The sequence below is a fragment of the Strix aluco genome, chromosome Z (genome assembly GCF_031877795.1).
Source record: "Strix aluco isolate bStrAlu1 chromosome Z, bStrAlu1.hap1, whole genome shotgun sequence".
NCBI classification, from domain to species: domain Eukaryota; kingdom Metazoa; phylum Chordata; class Aves; order Strigiformes; family Strigidae; genus Strix; species Strix aluco.
In genome coordinates, this window is record NC_133971.1 from 32900345 (window position 1) to 32918791 (window position 18447).

Here is an 18447-nt window from a genome sequence, read left to right on the forward strand (position 1 = left end):
ATTACAGTGTTATAAATATCAAGAGGATGATATTACAATGCACCCTCCAAGGATCAATAGGTTGGTTCCTGCTTCAGAAGAAAATTACTTACAAAATGCCTGAGATATTTTTTACAAAAATATTCTCCCCAAAAAAACCTCAGGTGTCTCCAGAACATTTATTTCCTGCCTCTGAGCATAAAATATATGAAATAGAATGTCACAGCCCCCAAACCTTGTTTCTAAGTCTGTGTCACACAGTGTTACAAGCTCTGGACAGAAAAAACATGGACCATGATGAGTGGCTGACCGGATTTTTGAGAGAGACTGTTCTGTTAGACTCTGTGTGTGACCATGGCCAGGCCTCTCTTGGGTTTGTCACTGGTAAATGGGGATGACAGTCTTCTGCTATGTCACTGACATACCATGTAAATAAATTCATTGAAGAATACTGTGAAAGCATGTGAATCTATGTGAATGAATGTTACTCATTTCAATTTGACCTCATCAGGGCTAATTCTCTTGTGGTTGTCCTTTAGTCTTCTTTATAATCACTCTTGTATTGAAATGATGGAAATTGACATTTATTGTATTCCATGCCTTAGGTATGCAAAACTAACAGTTACCAGAGAAAAGAGAGTATGTCCTCCTGTCATGTTATTCTTCCTTCACCATTGTCACACCCCTGACACACAGTTAATGAATCTAGAAAGCTCAGGACTGGTACTTAAAAAACAAGGGTCTCATTTTCTGCAAGTTTACCTCTTTGATGACAGTGTGATGAATGTCACACCAGCACAGGGAAAGGGGCAGAAGCACATGATTTGGGACTTTTGTTTCAATGGTAACTAGACTATAGATTTTTTTTTCCAAAATGCCAAAAAGCATTCACGGGTGTTTGTAAGTCACAGCCAGGGACAGACAAGAGTGTTCTTTAACAACTGAACAATGTATCAGTCAAACGGGATTGTAGCCAAGCCAAATTTTTTCCAAGGGAATCTCTTTAAACAGTGTGGTTGTGCACATGAATATGGCACAGGGTAGCAGATAAGGTCCTATATGGACTTAGGACTCATGAACAAGAAACTACTTGCATGCTCTAGAAAAAAGAAAGTCACATCTACATCCAAATCAAAAAGTAATGAGATCAAGTAACTCTGGCTGATATTCAACATGGTACAACTGTCATGCTGAGACATCCTAGATCTGAGTAATTTCATTTAGATGCTGGAAACTGTTTAATTGCATCAACATAACACTGTCCATAACATTAGCTATCTTCAGATTTAGACTAAAAAAAAATGTAGAAAACCTCTAAAAATGGAAGCACTAAAATTTGAGAATATTGGTTTCATTATAAGCAGGGTAAGGGAACTAAAAGTTCAATCTTCTCCAGACTGGAGGTATTTAGTCTGAATTAAAATGTCAGAGAGAAGGCTCAACACTTCTATCATTTCACTAAAAAAAAATGTTTAAAGGTAAGAAAGACTGTCTAGAATTCTCCCTTTATAGTGATTTTTTTCTCCATATAATTGGAAAATGTGATTTTTATTTAGAAAATTTATTTGACAAAGAGATTGTATTGTCAAAAGTTACTTGCTTATTAAGAATGAATTTTCCTTGCTGATACAATGCTCACCATTGACAATATCTGATAACCATTTTCAAGAAGTGTGAGTACATATAGAGTATTTACTGGCATCTTTAGAAAGATGCTGAAATTCAAAGTAAGAAGCAACATAGAGAGTGTGAGAAATATGTATTGCACAAATGAAGTTTATAGTGTAATAATCCTTATCTAACCATTTGCTTTTATTCAAGAAACACCAAGAGATGCGTCTTTGGTTCCAAGGAGTAATGTCCAAGAGGAGGAAAAATACCCTTCCTCAAATTAAAACATGTAAGTGTGAGTACTTATATCAAAATCAGGAATTTTAACATATAGCAAATCTGAGGTCTAATTTAGCTCAATCTCTTTCCTTAGAGAACAAGAATGCAAAGTTCTGCAAAAATGCTAGATAAGCCAAGGAGAAAGACATTTGATCTGAAGTGGCCAGAGAGTATTTCCCATTTCTAGAGACAGTGGGAAGGAGCTCATAATATAAATGTGCAAGAAGAATACTGAAATAGGTTGATTTAGGCTTCTGTATCTAATATGTTTTATAAGAATAAAAGATACAGATTTCTCTGAATACCATTCACAGTCAACCCAGGCCATTCCAGGTCACCTGTGTATCAGTCCAGAAAGCTAGCAGCAGATGATGAAGCTGACTTGCATTTGCATATGGAGATGTGGGTACAGTCTATTAAGATCTCTCACTTGCTTAATCTCATTTTCGCCAACAGACTGAAACACAGTCTCTCTCTTAGGGTATGGAACAAGCAGGCAGCCTTCCAGGAATGACTTTACAGCCAAGTAAATCAGTGTTTCTCCTCCTGTAAAGTCAGTCTCAGTAGTATCGCTATTTAGAGGCAGCACAACGGCAATAATATCAAGAAACATGGCATTGCCCCAGTGGGAATGTAGTAGCACAGGAAGCAAATAGAGGGGTTTCAGGCTGATGTTTGGTAGAGATTTAAGCTCTAGTAAACAGGCCCCTGCAGAGTGATAAAGTGTGTTTAACCCATTTTCACCTATTAGAATGGCATCAGAATTGTTTTACCTGGCATTTAAAAAAGTCTGCCAATTTCTATTCCAATGTTGCTGCAAACCCAAGCTGTAAAAAGAGCTCCTAAATCATAGGGGAAAAAAAACTGCAGAGCAGATAGATAGTACAGTGCTCCTCTTAATGTAAGTGTTAGTAATATTAATATAAATGTTAGCATTTGTCCTTCATGAGACACAAGTTCCTGGCAGACTCATCATGGGCTGAGGTGAAAGCAGCAGCCAGGGCCAGCCCAGGATGTCAGGGCCTGGAGTAGCCGTTAAAGGCGGGCCAGGTGCAGGTCCCTGTCCCTGCCCAGGGCCACAGAGGACAGAGCCCTCCCCACCACCTACTGCCCCTGAGAGGCCCAGGCCACACCCATCCCCACCATCAACTTGCTGCACTGGTGCAGACTGGCCAGGCTCCCCTGTCCCCTTGGCTCTTCACCCCCCAGGGGGCTGCACCCCACAGGAAGGGCTCTGCCCAACATGGTGTGTCCCCAGCTCCTGGCTGGTCCACCCAGGGGTGGCCCCACTCCTGCAGCACCTTCCTCGGCTCCAGGCTGCAGGTAGAGGCTGGTTCCTAAGGCCAAGCCAGGGTGGATAGGCCCCCACAGCTGTGCCAGAGGCTGCCCCACAGCCCTACCAGCTGGGTGCCATGGGGTCAGGACTCACAGCAGTGCTAGAGGCCAGAGTCAGACACTATGGGGCCTTACTCCACAGCTGTGCCAATATTTTCCCTTGTGATTCTCTAAAGCCAGGTGCAGTGGGGCCTTACCAGGGGCCTGGGGCTGTGTGCACAGCTACAGCTGAGCTGAAGGTCATCAATCTCATCCTTCCCCCTGGTCCCTGCCATCTGGAATCTCTGGGCTGAGCCTTCTGCCTCCACCTCTGCCACCTCTGGGACATCATCTTGCCCCTGTGCTTTACCTTAGCTTGATATACCTGCCCTGGCTCTGTGACTTTGCCACAGCCCTCTGGCTCCAGGCCCCGCTCCAAAACAGAACAAATTTTAAAGTGTTGTTCATTCTTTGTTGAAGTGAAAAACTATTTCCTTCTTGCTAAAAATTTCAGTTACTAGATCCTTTTGAAAGAAGTTGAATTTTTTATGGTGTTAAAAGTTTGATCATGGTCTTGCCTCTGCAGTAAATAATTTACCTCAGACTTTTTGTTCAGGTATTTCTCGTATTTGGAAAAATATCACATAATATTGGGGGAAAAAATATTTTATTATCATCAACTTATCTCTTAATTATTCTATTATCAAAACACTACTGAATTAATTACCATATTAACTTTATAACTTTACAAAGCCTCTAAATTAATATACTGTCTAATCTGTAAACTTTCTAAGGTAGAAACTGTTGACACGTTTTTTTCTCAGAGTATCAGGCCCAGAAGACATCACAGCAAGACTAACTTTCTCATGTAGAGCTAATTTATTGTGGAGACAACTACAGTAGTGGCAATGCTCTGTATTTGCAATGAAGTTAAAAGGTATTATTTTATAAAACCCACCCATCTTCTCAGTATAATTAAGAATCTGGTAAATGAAATGCATATACAAATTGCCTTCTGTTACTAATTTTTTTTTTTCATATAAAAATAATTTGTTTCTATGGCTTTCTAATTCTGTTCTCTTATTGGTTGTATTGGGTTTGTGTGTGGCAGGGTTCTTTGTAGCAGGGGAGGGGGCCACAGAGGTAGTATTCCTGTGAGAAGCTTCTCGAAGCTCCCCCAGCTCCAAGTCAGACCCTCTTCTGGCCAACACTGAGCCCATCAGCAATAGTGGTTGCACTTCTCTGATAACATATTTAAGAAGGGGAACCTGAGAGGAGGAGGAGTGGTAAGGGAGACACCTATGCAAACACCAAGGTCAGCTGAAGAAAGGAGTGGGGGGAAAGGTATGATGCAGGAGGGACTTCTCTGCAGCCCATGGTGAGAGGGCAGGCTACCCCCCTGCAGTCCGTGGAGGTCAACAGTGGAGCAGATGCCCACCTGCAGCCTGTGGAAGACCCCATGCCAGAGCAGGAGGCTGCACCCAAAGAAGACAGTGACTCTGAGGCAAGCCCATGCTGGAACAGTCGGTTGCTGGGAGGACTGCAGCCCACAAAAGGGACCCATGCTGGACTAGTTTGTGAAGAGCTGCAGGCCTGTGGGAAGGACTCATATCAGAGGAATTTGTGGAGGACCGACTCCCATGGGAGAGACCCCACACTGGAGCAGGGGGAAGAGTGTGAGGAGTCGTCCCCCTGAGAAGGAGGACAGAGTAACAGAAACAACAGGTAATGAACTGACTGCAACCCCCACTCTCCATCCTCCTGCACCACTGAGAGGGAGGAGGTGGAGAAATCAGGAGCAAAGCTGGGTCTGGGAAGAAGGGAGGGGTGAGGGGGAGGAGTTTTTAAGATGTGGTTGTATTTTCTCACTATCCTATGTTGATTTGATTGGTAAATTTGGTGGTGGTATTCAAATTAAATTTATGTTCTTTTGTTCCCAAATAAAGTCTGTCTTTTGCCCGTGACCATAATTGGTGAGTCATCCCTCCCCCTCCTTGGCTTGACCCCTGAGTGTTTTACTTCTTCTCCCCATCCCACCGCAGGGCAGGAGTGAGCAAGTGGCTGCGTGTTGCTCAGTTGGCCTCTGGGCTTAAACCACGACATTGGGTCCTCTATATATCTAATGACTGCAAATAGTACTCGATAGCATTTGGCATTTATGAAAATAGCATATTACCACATAGAAATTGTTCAGCAATTCTTATAAAATGATAAGGAAAATCTACTAATGGGTCAAAAGGTATGTCACCCAAATGCTACAAAACATGCATTGGTAAGCTGAAAAGTCATTAAAAAACCCTGAAAATTTTGCAATTATTTCTTCTGGTCATACATTAAGAATGAGTTATAAAATGCACTCTGGAGCAGGCCTGCAGTAAACCTTTCCCTTTGTGCTATGATGCTAATTTTTCTGTAAGTCAAGAACTATGGTCTAAATAAAACATCTGACATACTACAAAAAATGTCAGATATGTCTATATACAGAAAGTTATGCTCTGTAGAAAATACATACACATTCATATATATGAACAAAATTCCCCACCACAAAAATTCTGGATGGGATCCCCACTTCAAGTCCTTTGAAGCCATCATGTAGTTCAGGACTGGCTGATTGAAGCCAGAGTTCCCAAGGACAGGTTTACAAAAGAAAAGCCAAAGTTTTCCTCTACCTATTCCTGTCTTCTCACATAATCTCACAACAGCATCCTGTCTGTCTAACACTTTCTTAATGTAACAGATTTCTACAGGCAGTTGATACAGGTCATCTTAAACCATAAGCAATAGCAAATGGCAGTTAAAAACAAAAGGGCCAGGAATCCTCCAAAGTCTTCTGAACAGATGTGGCAAGCAAAACATATTGTTCTTTATGTAAATTATAAGTAAAAAAAAAATAGTATAACAAGAAAAAACAAATTAAAGTGTAATGTTTATGTTAGAAAAAGTATAAAGTTAGAAAATATTTTTCTGTCGTTGCCAGTGCACTTTTAGAGATTTCTCTTCCCTGGTACATCTAGTCTGCATACAACATAGTTAAGAAATCGCCTGTCATCAGGTAGGTGAAAAGCCCTTTCATAGTACTTTCATACAAATTTATGTTTTCTGATGTAAGTCCTTTAATCATATTTGGTAAAAAGATGTAATATCCTTTTAGACTGGAAGCAAATAAAAAAGTCTTCAGAAGATAAAATGCTTTGTAGTATTAACTGTCATGCTGAAACCTGGATTATAGTTGCATTGGTTTAAAGTAAGCACAGCATTTTTTTATCTCTCATGTTTGTCACTAAAAAAATGCAAACTAAGTTAGGGTTCTCTTAGACTTCTGTTTCATTAGCCAGCTTTACTTACAAGTTCTTTAAATATCAAATAACAGGGAAATTGGTGGCAGCAGCAGCATTATCTATATAATCCCTTGACTATGTAAGTATTTTTGATCATGCTTCTTATGTATGACAATAATTTAACTGTAGTCAGCTACATCTGGATCCTAAAAAGGCTTATTCATGTATTAAGGTATAGTTAAACGAGGAATTCCACTGCAGAGCGATTATTTGCACGATGAAGTTAAGTCTATGCATAGCTGAAAAAGCTGTAGGACAGAGCCACAGGCAATTGCTGTCTCAGTAGTTGCACTGATTTCTCAGCAGGAGGAGAAAAGAAGTCACTATACCACTTTTTTAAGGCAGATTTAAAATAAAATCTGTCCTTTATAGGAAGCTGCAGCATACACTGAATGGGAGTTAATTGGCTTTCTAAATATTCTATTTGACAGTATCCCTTGAACAAGAAGATATTGTGATCTTTCATGACTAGAGAAGAATGTCTGAGCAAGACTCTCCTTTAGGGAAAATGTGTGTATCATTTCCAGTACCACTTATACTACAAATGTTTCAGGTAAGCAGAATAGCTAGGAATGAGAAGTCCAATGCAAGCAAATCCTTACAGCTGCTGAGTAAAAGCCAGACTACCTTCAGGTTCTTGCAGCTGCAAAGTTAACTTAATCAGCGAAGCCCTGTCACCTAAATACAGATTTAACTACAATTTTGATCCACCTTCATTTATCTGAATTATCAATACAGTGAACTAATGATGATGTAGGATTTAGAAGCCTCTTGGCTACTTTCAGATGACTTAATGATACCTGTTGTGCTTGGTCTTCTTGAAAATTAAAACTGAAAAATAATAGCCTGTGTAAGTAATTCAGCCATCAGCTGGAAAAAAAAAATATCAGGAGTTTTTGCTTTGGATGATTTTTAGTCATAGCTGGGGTAGGTGGAGAGTTACTGCCATCTGCTGGAAGGATTCCTTTCCTCAACTATAAATTAAACAAAAGTGAATGGTTTTTTGTGAGTAAAGTAACGAAAGATTAAAACTCTTACCATTGATGAAATTTAACCGCATAACATCTGTGTAACAATCTAAATGCTCATTATTCTAATGGCATCAAGACTGTAAAATTATGACAGTATGAACCTAAATCTCCTTACAATCCAATTGCAAGGAGATGGGGTAACTAAGCCAGATTGATAAATATGAACTAGAGGGCATAAATCCTTTCAAAAGTGGGAGATGAGAAGATGCAAAGGGAAGGGAAAATTAAAGACAAAGAGGTCTCTGTGAACAACCATTTTCAAAATTTTATAGCATAAATTTCAATACTACTGTTTCATTCATGAATATGAGTAAAAAAATATATGTATATATAAAAAAAAATGTGTAAAAATAAAGGCCAGCTAAAGGCCTTTAAACATTAATTTTATATCAGCCTGCTGAAGGTTTCAAGACAACCAAGTTAGATGTTGAATGCTTCAGACTGAACTGTGATGTGGACATCGGTACTCAGGCTCACACATTTGCAAGTTTAAACCAGAACGTCTGTAGGCATATATATTCATGGTTAGTCTCTATTTGCTGTCTTGAGGCTAGCAGAACTCTGTCTATATTGTCATTATTTTAACCTATTTATCTGCTTAGAAATTAACGAAACTGGAAAGAAAGTGCAGTGAAGGATGGAGTGGAAATGGGACCATCTAGGATGAGGAAACCAAGCTAGTTGAACCACTTGAAAACATTGAGATGGGATAAAGAGCTGCAGTGTGTAATGGTTGGCTAGCTAAAGAAGGAAGAATATAAATACACAGTTGAGGAGTGTGGTGAGAGGAAACTATGATTACAGTCAAATGATAGATTGATTTCAGGCTATCGTGCCTGAAATATTTGCTGTACCAAGAAAACTTGCACCAAATTATATCATAATTCAAACTTCATGGTGAAGCATTTATTTCCTTCTGGTCTGGGGGTTTACATTTCATGTCTTTTCCATCTCATCACATTGACCATTTCTAAGCTGTAAATAGCAGCTGTTAAATTCAGCACACTGGAATTTCAATCACAGTGATTATTTATGGAGCCCTAACTTTAACTGTTTTTAGGTCAAGCATTCATTACCCTGGTACCAACAGCTTTAAAGTGACCAACACAGACAAGATGTCTTGGACACCTCTTTTTAAATGTAAACACAGAGACACACCTCCTCCCATTTTGTTGATTTATTCTGATGAGGAAGAGCAATGTTTTCATTCTGCATGATCTAGGTTCTGAAAAGTCAAAAATTTGCAGTTATTTTTCCATGGTTGGTAGCTTCCTTTTACTGAATGTATAATTACCATATTGTTATACATCTACAGGGCCACACTAGCTTTTCTAGGTATTATTTGGAAAATTGCAGAGCAAAGCACTTCTCAAAAAGTGGGATGCATCTTAATGGGAAGAAATGTAGGACAATAATGTTCAGGGAGTATACAAGCTACCTGAAGGAATTACACTGATGTCAGTGTGATACTGTGCTTGGCTAACTAGAGAGAAAGATGTGAAAAGCAGAGATAACCTGTATCAGGGGAGAATAGGAAGATAAGTGAGAAATGAGGTAAAGAAACCTGTGTGTAGCCTTTATGATCAAAACTCCTACATTCAGGATAAGTTGTCAACCTTAATTGTGACTATATTTTTCTGAAGTCTAGATCTGAGAGTAAATGTCAGAGGTACACTCAGATTCAACATATGCATAGACAAATCTTATACAAACTTTTTGTCTAGAAATGTCAAATGATCAACAACTTTTGAAAAATATCTTCTTTGTAATTTTATGTAACATTGTAGTAAATCTATGACACACTTTTGCAAGAAATTGAGAAACTCACAGAACCAGAGTGGACAAAGTCATTCCTTGTAAATAAATGTAAAAACTGTGCAAGGCAGGTTCAATCTACTATTGTATAAATAACTTGTCACTTTGTAAAATAACTTTTCATTTAGTTCCTGTGTCCAATCTTCTCTGCAAAGTGCCCAGACCTGTTAGAAGACATGCATGAATTAGAAAAAAGAAAAACAAACAAACAAAAAATACCATATAATATTAGTCTGTTAACAAAATGGATGTTTTCCTTAAATTAAAAAAAAAAAAAAAAAGGAAAAAAATAATGTTTTTACTCATGACTTCTGTCTTCCCCTAAAGGAGATGCACCTCTAAAAAGCATATCTTTCAGTGTCCTGGGCTTCTTAATATAGTAGAAGTATTTTGTAATACTTGCCTCTGTAAAGTAACTTCTGCTTACACTTGATTTTCTATACGCTCTGATATTCACCATCTTCTTTTAATATTGCTTAACAGAACAAGGCAAACTTGCTGAATTGCTAATGCCACTAGTCTGTGCTGTTGTATAAGAAATCTATATTATAGACAATTTCTTAAAAATACAGTTGTATTTGTTTTTATAAGCATTGTTTGTACTATTAAATAATAGCTACTAAATATTTTGGGTCTGAATTAAGTTTTAGCTTTTATTTTCCCAGCATCTGCTATATCATGACAATCTTGGATTAGAAAGTGTATCATATTCAAAGCATCAAACATGTTTTAGCTCTCCTTTGATCTTTTACTGGAAATAAAAAATTGTATTAGGCTGAGGTATTAAATCTTAAGCTTTCAAGACCTAGGTACTCCCTCTGACAATTAAAATATGCAATAGAAAAAATATTTTATTTCTAATATAGATGTTAATGTAGAAGAAAGGGAAAAAAAAAAAAGAGTGAGCAACTGCTAACAGAACTGATTTGTTTGTGAATGTTATATGCAGTCTACACTTAAGTACTCCTTGTAGACTACTTAATGATTATGGATAAGGATTAAGCTAAAGCTTTGAAAGGGTGTTAATACTATTTGGAAATTATCTTCCACTATAATACAGATGTTTTCAGGGGCAGGGGAAAAAAAATCCCTGAAGGATATGCCTAGTACATTTTAATGGGATCAACCTCATACCAGAGCTAAAAACATTACTGATACCTTTATAGTAATAGCATATTGGTAAGAGATTTTTTGTTTTTTGCCTTTTCAAAAACTTTAAGCTGATTCTTGCTGCAATTTAACAAGAGATTTATAATGGATACTACAGAATATTTTTGTTCATGTGACTTTTGGCTTTATTCTTTTTCCATATGGAGTTATATTATCTGTATTAGAAAACAAGGCACCATAAAAAGTTATAAATCAGAAATAAAATTTCTTCTTTCCATTTAAAACCATAAATTTTACATTCTACCATAAGGTAAAATCTCTGGCAACGACAACTGTAAGCAACTTCACAAAAGGGATGACCTGCAGCTGTTTTCTATTATTATCTCCTCCACTCAATCAGCAAATAAAGATAATCCTTTCTTGATGCAGTGGATCTTGTGTCTACAATATTTATACTCTATAGCCATTTCTAAGTCCCCTGTAAATTACCTTTGTCTGTGAAGAATATAATTCTGAGTATAACAGAAGTATTTTATTTATATTTTAATTTTTAGTTTTGAAAGAATCAGAATTAAATATAACCTTTAAGATAGTAATCCTAGCAAATATGTGTGCTGATCAGATGTATGCCAATTCAGCAGGACAATTAGACTTTTCTGTCACATTAACATTTTCATTCATGTGTCACAGAAATATATTACAGTCAGTCTATAATCGTGGACTTTCTAGTTAAATTTTATACACTATACATTTTCTTTTTCGCCAGAACTACAGCTCTTCCTGTCACACAAAGCCTTGCCTTTAGCACTTTAATAAACTCAAATTACAGGTAACTAATCTGAAGCATTTTGCAGGTAATATGCAGATCAAATATTCATGTAAATGGGTAATTCAGTTTCAAATATCCATGGACAGTTTGTTTCCATGGATGTTTTGCTACCCATATATTGCTGAATGTGGCATGAGCTGGAGAAGTGTTTAATCATTGTATAGCAGCAATTGACTTCGAGTGTGTCAGCACCAACTCAACTGGCATATAATTTGGATACCATCAGCTATTCAGCAGCTTTACTCACATACTGCACATATAGGAAGTGCACTTCAATTCCAAAAAATCTAAAATTAAGCAATCCATGATTTTTTCTATGTGCTTAATTCTAGATTATAATTATAGATACCATTCACAGGACTGAATTTCAAATTTATTTATTATAAAAAACAAGTATTACAGGCATTAAGGTTTTAATTGATACAGAGAGTCTAATGCAGAAGTCAAAAGCACAACTCCCAACCTATTTCTTGCCCTGCATCAATTTTATGGCAGGAATTCCACAGTCTATACATATTCCACATCCAATTCAGGACATCAAGGAGAAATGTTAATGCATAGGGAGGTTTAGCTACATGAGGCCCATTAACTTTAAATGTGTCATGCTGGAAACATTCTCTATCTACCTTGAATTCCTGCATATATGGTCTAGTCACGCGTGTGTGGAAGACTCAACTCCCAGGTTTGCAAGGCAGCATTCACAGTCCTTTATCCCTACAAATTCTATTGAAATAAATTGGATTTCTGAACTGTAATCCTGGCGTACACTTCTGAACACAAGTGTGTTATTACAAATGTAGAGCATATTTTTTTATTTTTAAAAAAAGTATTTTCAAAATTAAATAGTTAAAATTGGATATTGCATTGATTAGAATGTTCTTTGCTGTCATTTAGCTAGTTTAATTGTTAGTTTTTTCAATTGTTAATTTTTAACAATTTTTCAAATTATTTATTTTATAAGTGTGACATGGAATAAACATGCTGTTGTAGCTCACTATGAGGAAAGTCAAGTCCATCACTGGAGTGATGCTGCAATGGGGCAAAAAGGTAAATGAAAAAGTTTCAGATTATGTAGGGAGAAGGCCAAGTCTGCACACCGCATTCTATGAAAGCTAAAAAATTTTGATGGCTTGGATTCTGACTTGCTTAGTCTCAAAAGCAAACTGTTTACATTAGTGAAGCTAGTCCTGGGGACAGTCTCCTTTATCTTCACTTTCATGTGCATGTACATGTGGTCACGGCTTATAGAAATATGTACTCTGGTATTATGGAAAAATGGCAAACTGGTGATAAGAAGATGTCCATGAATTGAATTCTTCATCATCAAGGAATGTATTTTATTTTGTCAAATATGCAAGCTATACTGTATTGGATTTGCATGGCAAGGTTTTGGTAGCAGCAGGGCTACAGAGATGGCTTCTGTGAGAAGCTGCTAGAAGCTTCCCCCATGTTCAATAGAGCCAACGCCAGCTGGCTCCAAGGCAGACCTGCCACTGGCCAAGGCCGAGCCCATCAGCAATGGTGGTAGTGCCTCTGTGATGACATATTCGAGAAGGGGGAAAAAAACCTGCTGCACAGCAGCAGCCACTGCAGAGGAGTGAGAATATGTAAGAAACAACTCTGCAGACACCAAGATCAGTGAATGAGGGGAAGGAGGTGCTCCAGGCATTGGAGCAGAGATTCCCCTGCAGCCCACGGTGAAGACCATGGTGAGGCAGGCTGTCCCCTGCTGCCCATGGAGGTCCACAGTGGAGCAGATATCCACCTGCAGCCTGAGGAGGACCCCACAATGGAGCAGGCTGGGACCCCATGGAGAACCCACATTGAAGCAGGCTCTTGGCAGGACCTGTGGACCATGAAGAGAGGAGCCCATGCTGGAGCAGGTTTGCTGACAGGACTTGTGATCCTGTGGGGGACCCGCGCCGGAGCAGTCTGTTCCTGAAGGACTGCACCCCATGGAAGGGACCCACACTGGAGCAGTTCATGAAGAACAGCAGCCCATGGGAACGATTGACACCACAGAAGTTTGTGGAGAACTGCCTCCAATGGGAGGGACCCCACGCTGGAGCAGGGGAAGAGTGTGAGAAGGAAGGAGCAGCAGAGACAACATGTGATGAACTGACTGCAACCCCCATTCCCTGTGCCCTTGCACCTCTTGACAGGAGGAGGTAGAGAAAATTGGGAGTGAAATTAAGCCCAGGAAGAAGGAAGGAGTGGGTGAAGGTGTTTTGAAGGTTTGGTTTTATTTCTCATTACCCTACTTTGATTTGATTGGCAATAAATTAAATTAATTTCCCCAAGCTGAGTCTATTTTACTTGTGATGGTAATTGCTGAGTGATCTCCCTGTCCTTATCTCAACCCACTAGCCTTTTGTTAGATTCTCTCCCCTGTCCAGGTGAGGAGGAAGAGTGACAGAGTTGTTTTTGTGAGCACCTGGCATCCAGACAAGGTCAACCCAGAACACTGTACATAGAGCCACCCTTTTTAAAGGGCTTAGATGTTAGTTTAATACCCTTTTTGAAGGACTTAAACACTAGAGTTTTAACACCTGTAATTGAATGGGAAACTCATAAGGTGTGAAGTTACTGGGTTTCTAAGGGCTCAGCACACTGAGGTCTTAGACCCCTCAGTTTCCTCTGAAGTAAATGAGAGTATAAGGCTTTCAATTCTGTATGAGGTCAGGACCTACACTGTTGTAGTGAAGCAAAGTAAGAACTGGTAATAAGAACACCAATTTTGTTTGCATTGACAATCTGTGTAATCCTAAATGAAACTAATTACAGAGGTGTGGTTCTAAGTAATCTACTGTATGATCATAAAGTATTACATGCAAAAATATGCCAAAAACCCAGGCAGATTTTATCCAAGCAGTTTTTACCAGTTACAGGTTTGCTATATACTGGTCACAGTTTAAGTCATGTGACAATTTTGTACATGTCAGCTATTAGAGGTAGTAAAATTTATTCATTGAAGACAACAGTCTTAATTTTAAGATATATGTCTGCAAAAAAGGTCAAAATTCATGTAGAGGCAGCCCAGAACATTGTCTATGGTAGTAATTATGTGACTTAGAGAGAATGTGAATATATATGTATACACTGTGTTAATTTTCATGAATTTTCTAACCAGTGTAACAAATTAGTTTCTCACGTTCTGTACCTATAAAAGTGAGACTGACAGGCATTTGCTAACATTCCTTGAATGAAGATTAGTAATGTTACATTTCAACTGAACTTCTTAGCCATCAAACTATTTAAAAAACAAAGAGCATATTCAGAGGGTCAGTAATCAACCCTGCATCAGTTGAATTTCTCCTGGCTGACTCAAGTCATTTCTTTTCCTGTTCAAGGACTCTTTCCCACTGCACAGACAGAATCAGGGTCTTCAGAAATTTACATTGTGTTTTACTGAAAGAGACCACAACATCACTTTTAACAATTCTTTTACTACAGATTTTTGACCTTCAAGACTCATGACTAGCAATGAGAAGTAATGAAATCCACAATGCAGTGGCATAATAAGGTGACCTAACAGTATCTAGATTTTTCTGTCATCAGGTATGATGCTGTGTAAGGTGCTTTGTGCATTGCTTTTTTTCACTCCAACACTAACCTGCTTATTTCTCTAGATATCATATAATGTCATTACTAAACTGCTCTTTTTGTATCAAATCCGTTATAGGTATGCCTCTGGATACACGCATGCCTCTGTGTATCCTGCTGCTAGTTTCCAGATCTTGATGGCTAATTGCTAATGCTTAACAGGTTTTTTTAATATATTCAGAATTAGTTTATGTCTTTCATGACGCTCCAAGAGCAGAGAACAGGGAAAAAAAAAAAAAAGAATAATACATTTCTGGCCATGAGGATGAACACATGTAGCTTATTACAGTACTCTGTCCTCAAGTCTCATCAATGAAAAGATATCCTCCATCTTCACTGAACCTCTCACTCCATTATCCTATGTTTTATCTCCTTGTTTTGTTACAAAAATGAATATGAGAAAGTAGATTTTTAGTTATTAGTCAGATGTGAGAGAGAGGCATTAAAACCATTTCTGCAAACTAACAGATTTTACAAGGTTTCTCAAACGTTAGACATCAAAGGTGTAATATTTGTTTAAAATAGTTATCACAATATAATCCAGAAAAAGAAAACAAATGTATAGGGAAAACCACAGCAACAGGAAATTGATGAAAAATTTAAATTGGTGAAAGGCAGAAATGGAGATAAAATACTGGCCTCAGTGACAAATGGTAAAACTACTATATGTTTTGCTGAGGCTGATTCCAACATTTGCCTTCTGGAAGCTGCTGTTATGAAGGTTTCCCCACAGGACTGAGATATAGGAGGATAGGTGTAACTCCAGTGTCAGGAGCTAGAACAGACAGACCCAGTTTTAGGATTGAACTCCTAGAGCCAGGAGATGTTTGTGTCATTGCAGTTGTTCAGCATGTCTCAAAAACAAAAAAAAAAAAGGTTTAACTTGGGTAGATCAGGAAAATGCATCCTTCCAACTGTGGCTGTGCCTCTACAGTGAAACAGCACCCTGTCCAGCCCTCAGAACAGGTGCAAAGCAGCAGTTACATAGTTGGCAGTAATATAATACCTACATCTTGTTTGTTATTTCAGCTCTATGCAGCATAATAAATTATGTCAATGTTACAATGTTCTATGCTATTTCCTTTTTTTTTTTTTTTTTTAATTAGAGAAACATTGCTCTCATTTTTCTGCACAGGTTAAATAAAATTTGGACTAAGAAAGATCCTCAGGAGATAGAAATTGACCTTGTACTTGTGGTAATTAAACTCTGCTGTGGATTGGGTCCCTACAGGGTAGATCAAGATTAAATTCTTCCTTTATCATTAGTGTTCTTTTCTGTTGTAGCTGCGTGTGCAGTGTAGACCTGATACAGCATTGAATGCTGAAGGCTTGGTAACATTTGCGGTATTGGAGTCTAGTGGTTAATGACTTCTAAATCTCCTGCAATATTAATTCCTTTTCCCTCTTTGACTCCTTTTTATCCATTTGTTCTAGCTTCTTAAGCTATTGTTTTAACTGCTTTTAATCAGAATGTAGTGAAGAATGCTTGCCCTTTCTTACTAATACATGTGATGTGCCCAGAATATACAAGACCTGATAACAAATCTACAAAGATTACTTTGTCGATAGAGACTATCCAGCACATACACCACAGCTAAAGAATGCTTAATATAAAATCATTTGCTTTGTGAAGGGAATAATGGAAGAATACAAACAGCCATGATCATTTTCCTAGTTAACAGTCTCAGAATGATAAAATAATTTTGGTTGGAAGGGACTTCGGGATGTCTCTAGCCCCACCTCCTGTTAATAGCAGGTTAGATTGTTAATTCAGACCAGGTTGCTCAGGACTTTGTCCAGCTGGGTCTTGAAAACCTCGAAGGATGGAAATGGCACAATGCCTCTGGGAAACCTGTTCCACTCCTGAGCTGTCATCCTGGAGAAAAGGCGTCTCCTTATCTCCAGCCTGAGCCTCTCCTGTTTCAGCTTATGCTGTTGCCTTTCAACGTCCTACCACACATTGCTGTGAAAAGCTAGGCTGCATCTTCTTCATCTCCTCCCAGTGGTGCTAGGGATGCTGTTTGGTGCCCCTGAAACCATCTGTTCTCCAAGCTGAAGCAACCCCAGTCCCATAGCCTCTCCTCGCAGTGCAAGGGCTCTGGGCCCCATCATCCCAGTGGCATCACCTGAACACACTCTAGTTTGTCCATGTCCTTCCCATATTTGACGGTCAAAACTGAACGTAATACCCAGATGAGGTCTAATGAATGTGGAGTAGAATAGGATAATCCCTCCCCTTGATGTCCTGGTTCTGCCCATATTCACAAAGCCCAGTATACTGTTGTACTTTGCTGTCAGTATGCATTACTGACTTCATATTATTATATTATAGACAAAATATTAGTGTGGATGTCTTAATCAAACTTTTCCATTGTGTTCTTTTTTTCTTGGAAATGAGTAAGTCAATCCTTGTGTTACACTGAGAGATTTTAATCACTTTTCTGCACTCTCAGTGACACTGCAATTTTCTTTCCTTATGTCAAGAGACACCATATTACTTCTACATAACAAACTCCATAATCCTTCCCTAAATGTCAAGTTATTATCATCTTTACTCTCCTATATCAGTTGTACTATTTCACTTTCATCTACTTCACTGTTACAAAATCATGCCTTTTTTAGGCACCCTGAACTAGTCTCCAGTTATCTACAACTTGCAAAGTCATGCCATGATAACTACTTCTCCTGCTTTATTATTTTTAATATCAGTAGTAATTATCTGTATAAAAAAAAAATCTTGTCATGCTATGGTCATTTGCCACTCAATAAAATAATCAAAATCAATAACATCTGTTAAAATCTTGAGGAGAATGCAAACTAAAAGAAAAAAAAAAAAAGAGGAAAAGAAAGAAAACAAAAGTTAAAAAAAAAGAAAACATAGCCATATAAATCTGAAGATTTACTATAACAATGTGTAGGGCCACTGCCTTATGTTATAAGCTGTAAAGAATAGAGTGAAAATTGAAATAAATTCTAGAGCAAAGTTAGAATGTACCTTACATCTTTCTACAGAGAGCAGAAATATAGGCTATGCCTGCTTTTCACAGATACCTGATATAATTATATTTAAAAATCACATAAAAATTGAAGTAATAAACTCTGATTATTTAGGATCAGCATTTACTCCAGTGAAGGATCTACTACCTAAATACTTTGCATTTTACAAGGATATTCACATAACCAACACAGTATCCAAGTTACATCACAGAGATAATACTAATATTTAGTATATCATCCTTGATTCTGATAGCTGAAAGATGCTGTTTCCCAAGCACATTTTGAACAATCACTTTAGAGCAAAATGTTTCACCTCATCATAGGTTCCAATGTTTTTTCTTCTATTCTGAAGAAAGCCGTGAAAACATGACTTTATACCAGATGTATTACAACGTCCTCTTTAGCTGCCATTTACAAAGTTTGATAATGTTGCTTTAAACTGACATATAATTTTTAAAAATAGTATGAGATCTTTGTAAAGAGAATTTCACAGAATCACAGAATCGTTCAGGTTGGAAAAGACCCCTGGGATCATCAAGTC

General features: G+C 38.0%; 1 long non-coding RNA gene across 2 annotated transcripts in view; it reads right to left on the bottom strand.

The window, feature by feature from the left end:
- Positions 1–18447, bottom strand: part of LOC141918564 (uncharacterized) — an 846297-nt gene that overhangs the window by 574492 nt on the left and 253358 nt on the right. The gene's annotated exons all lie outside the window — the stretch shown is intronic.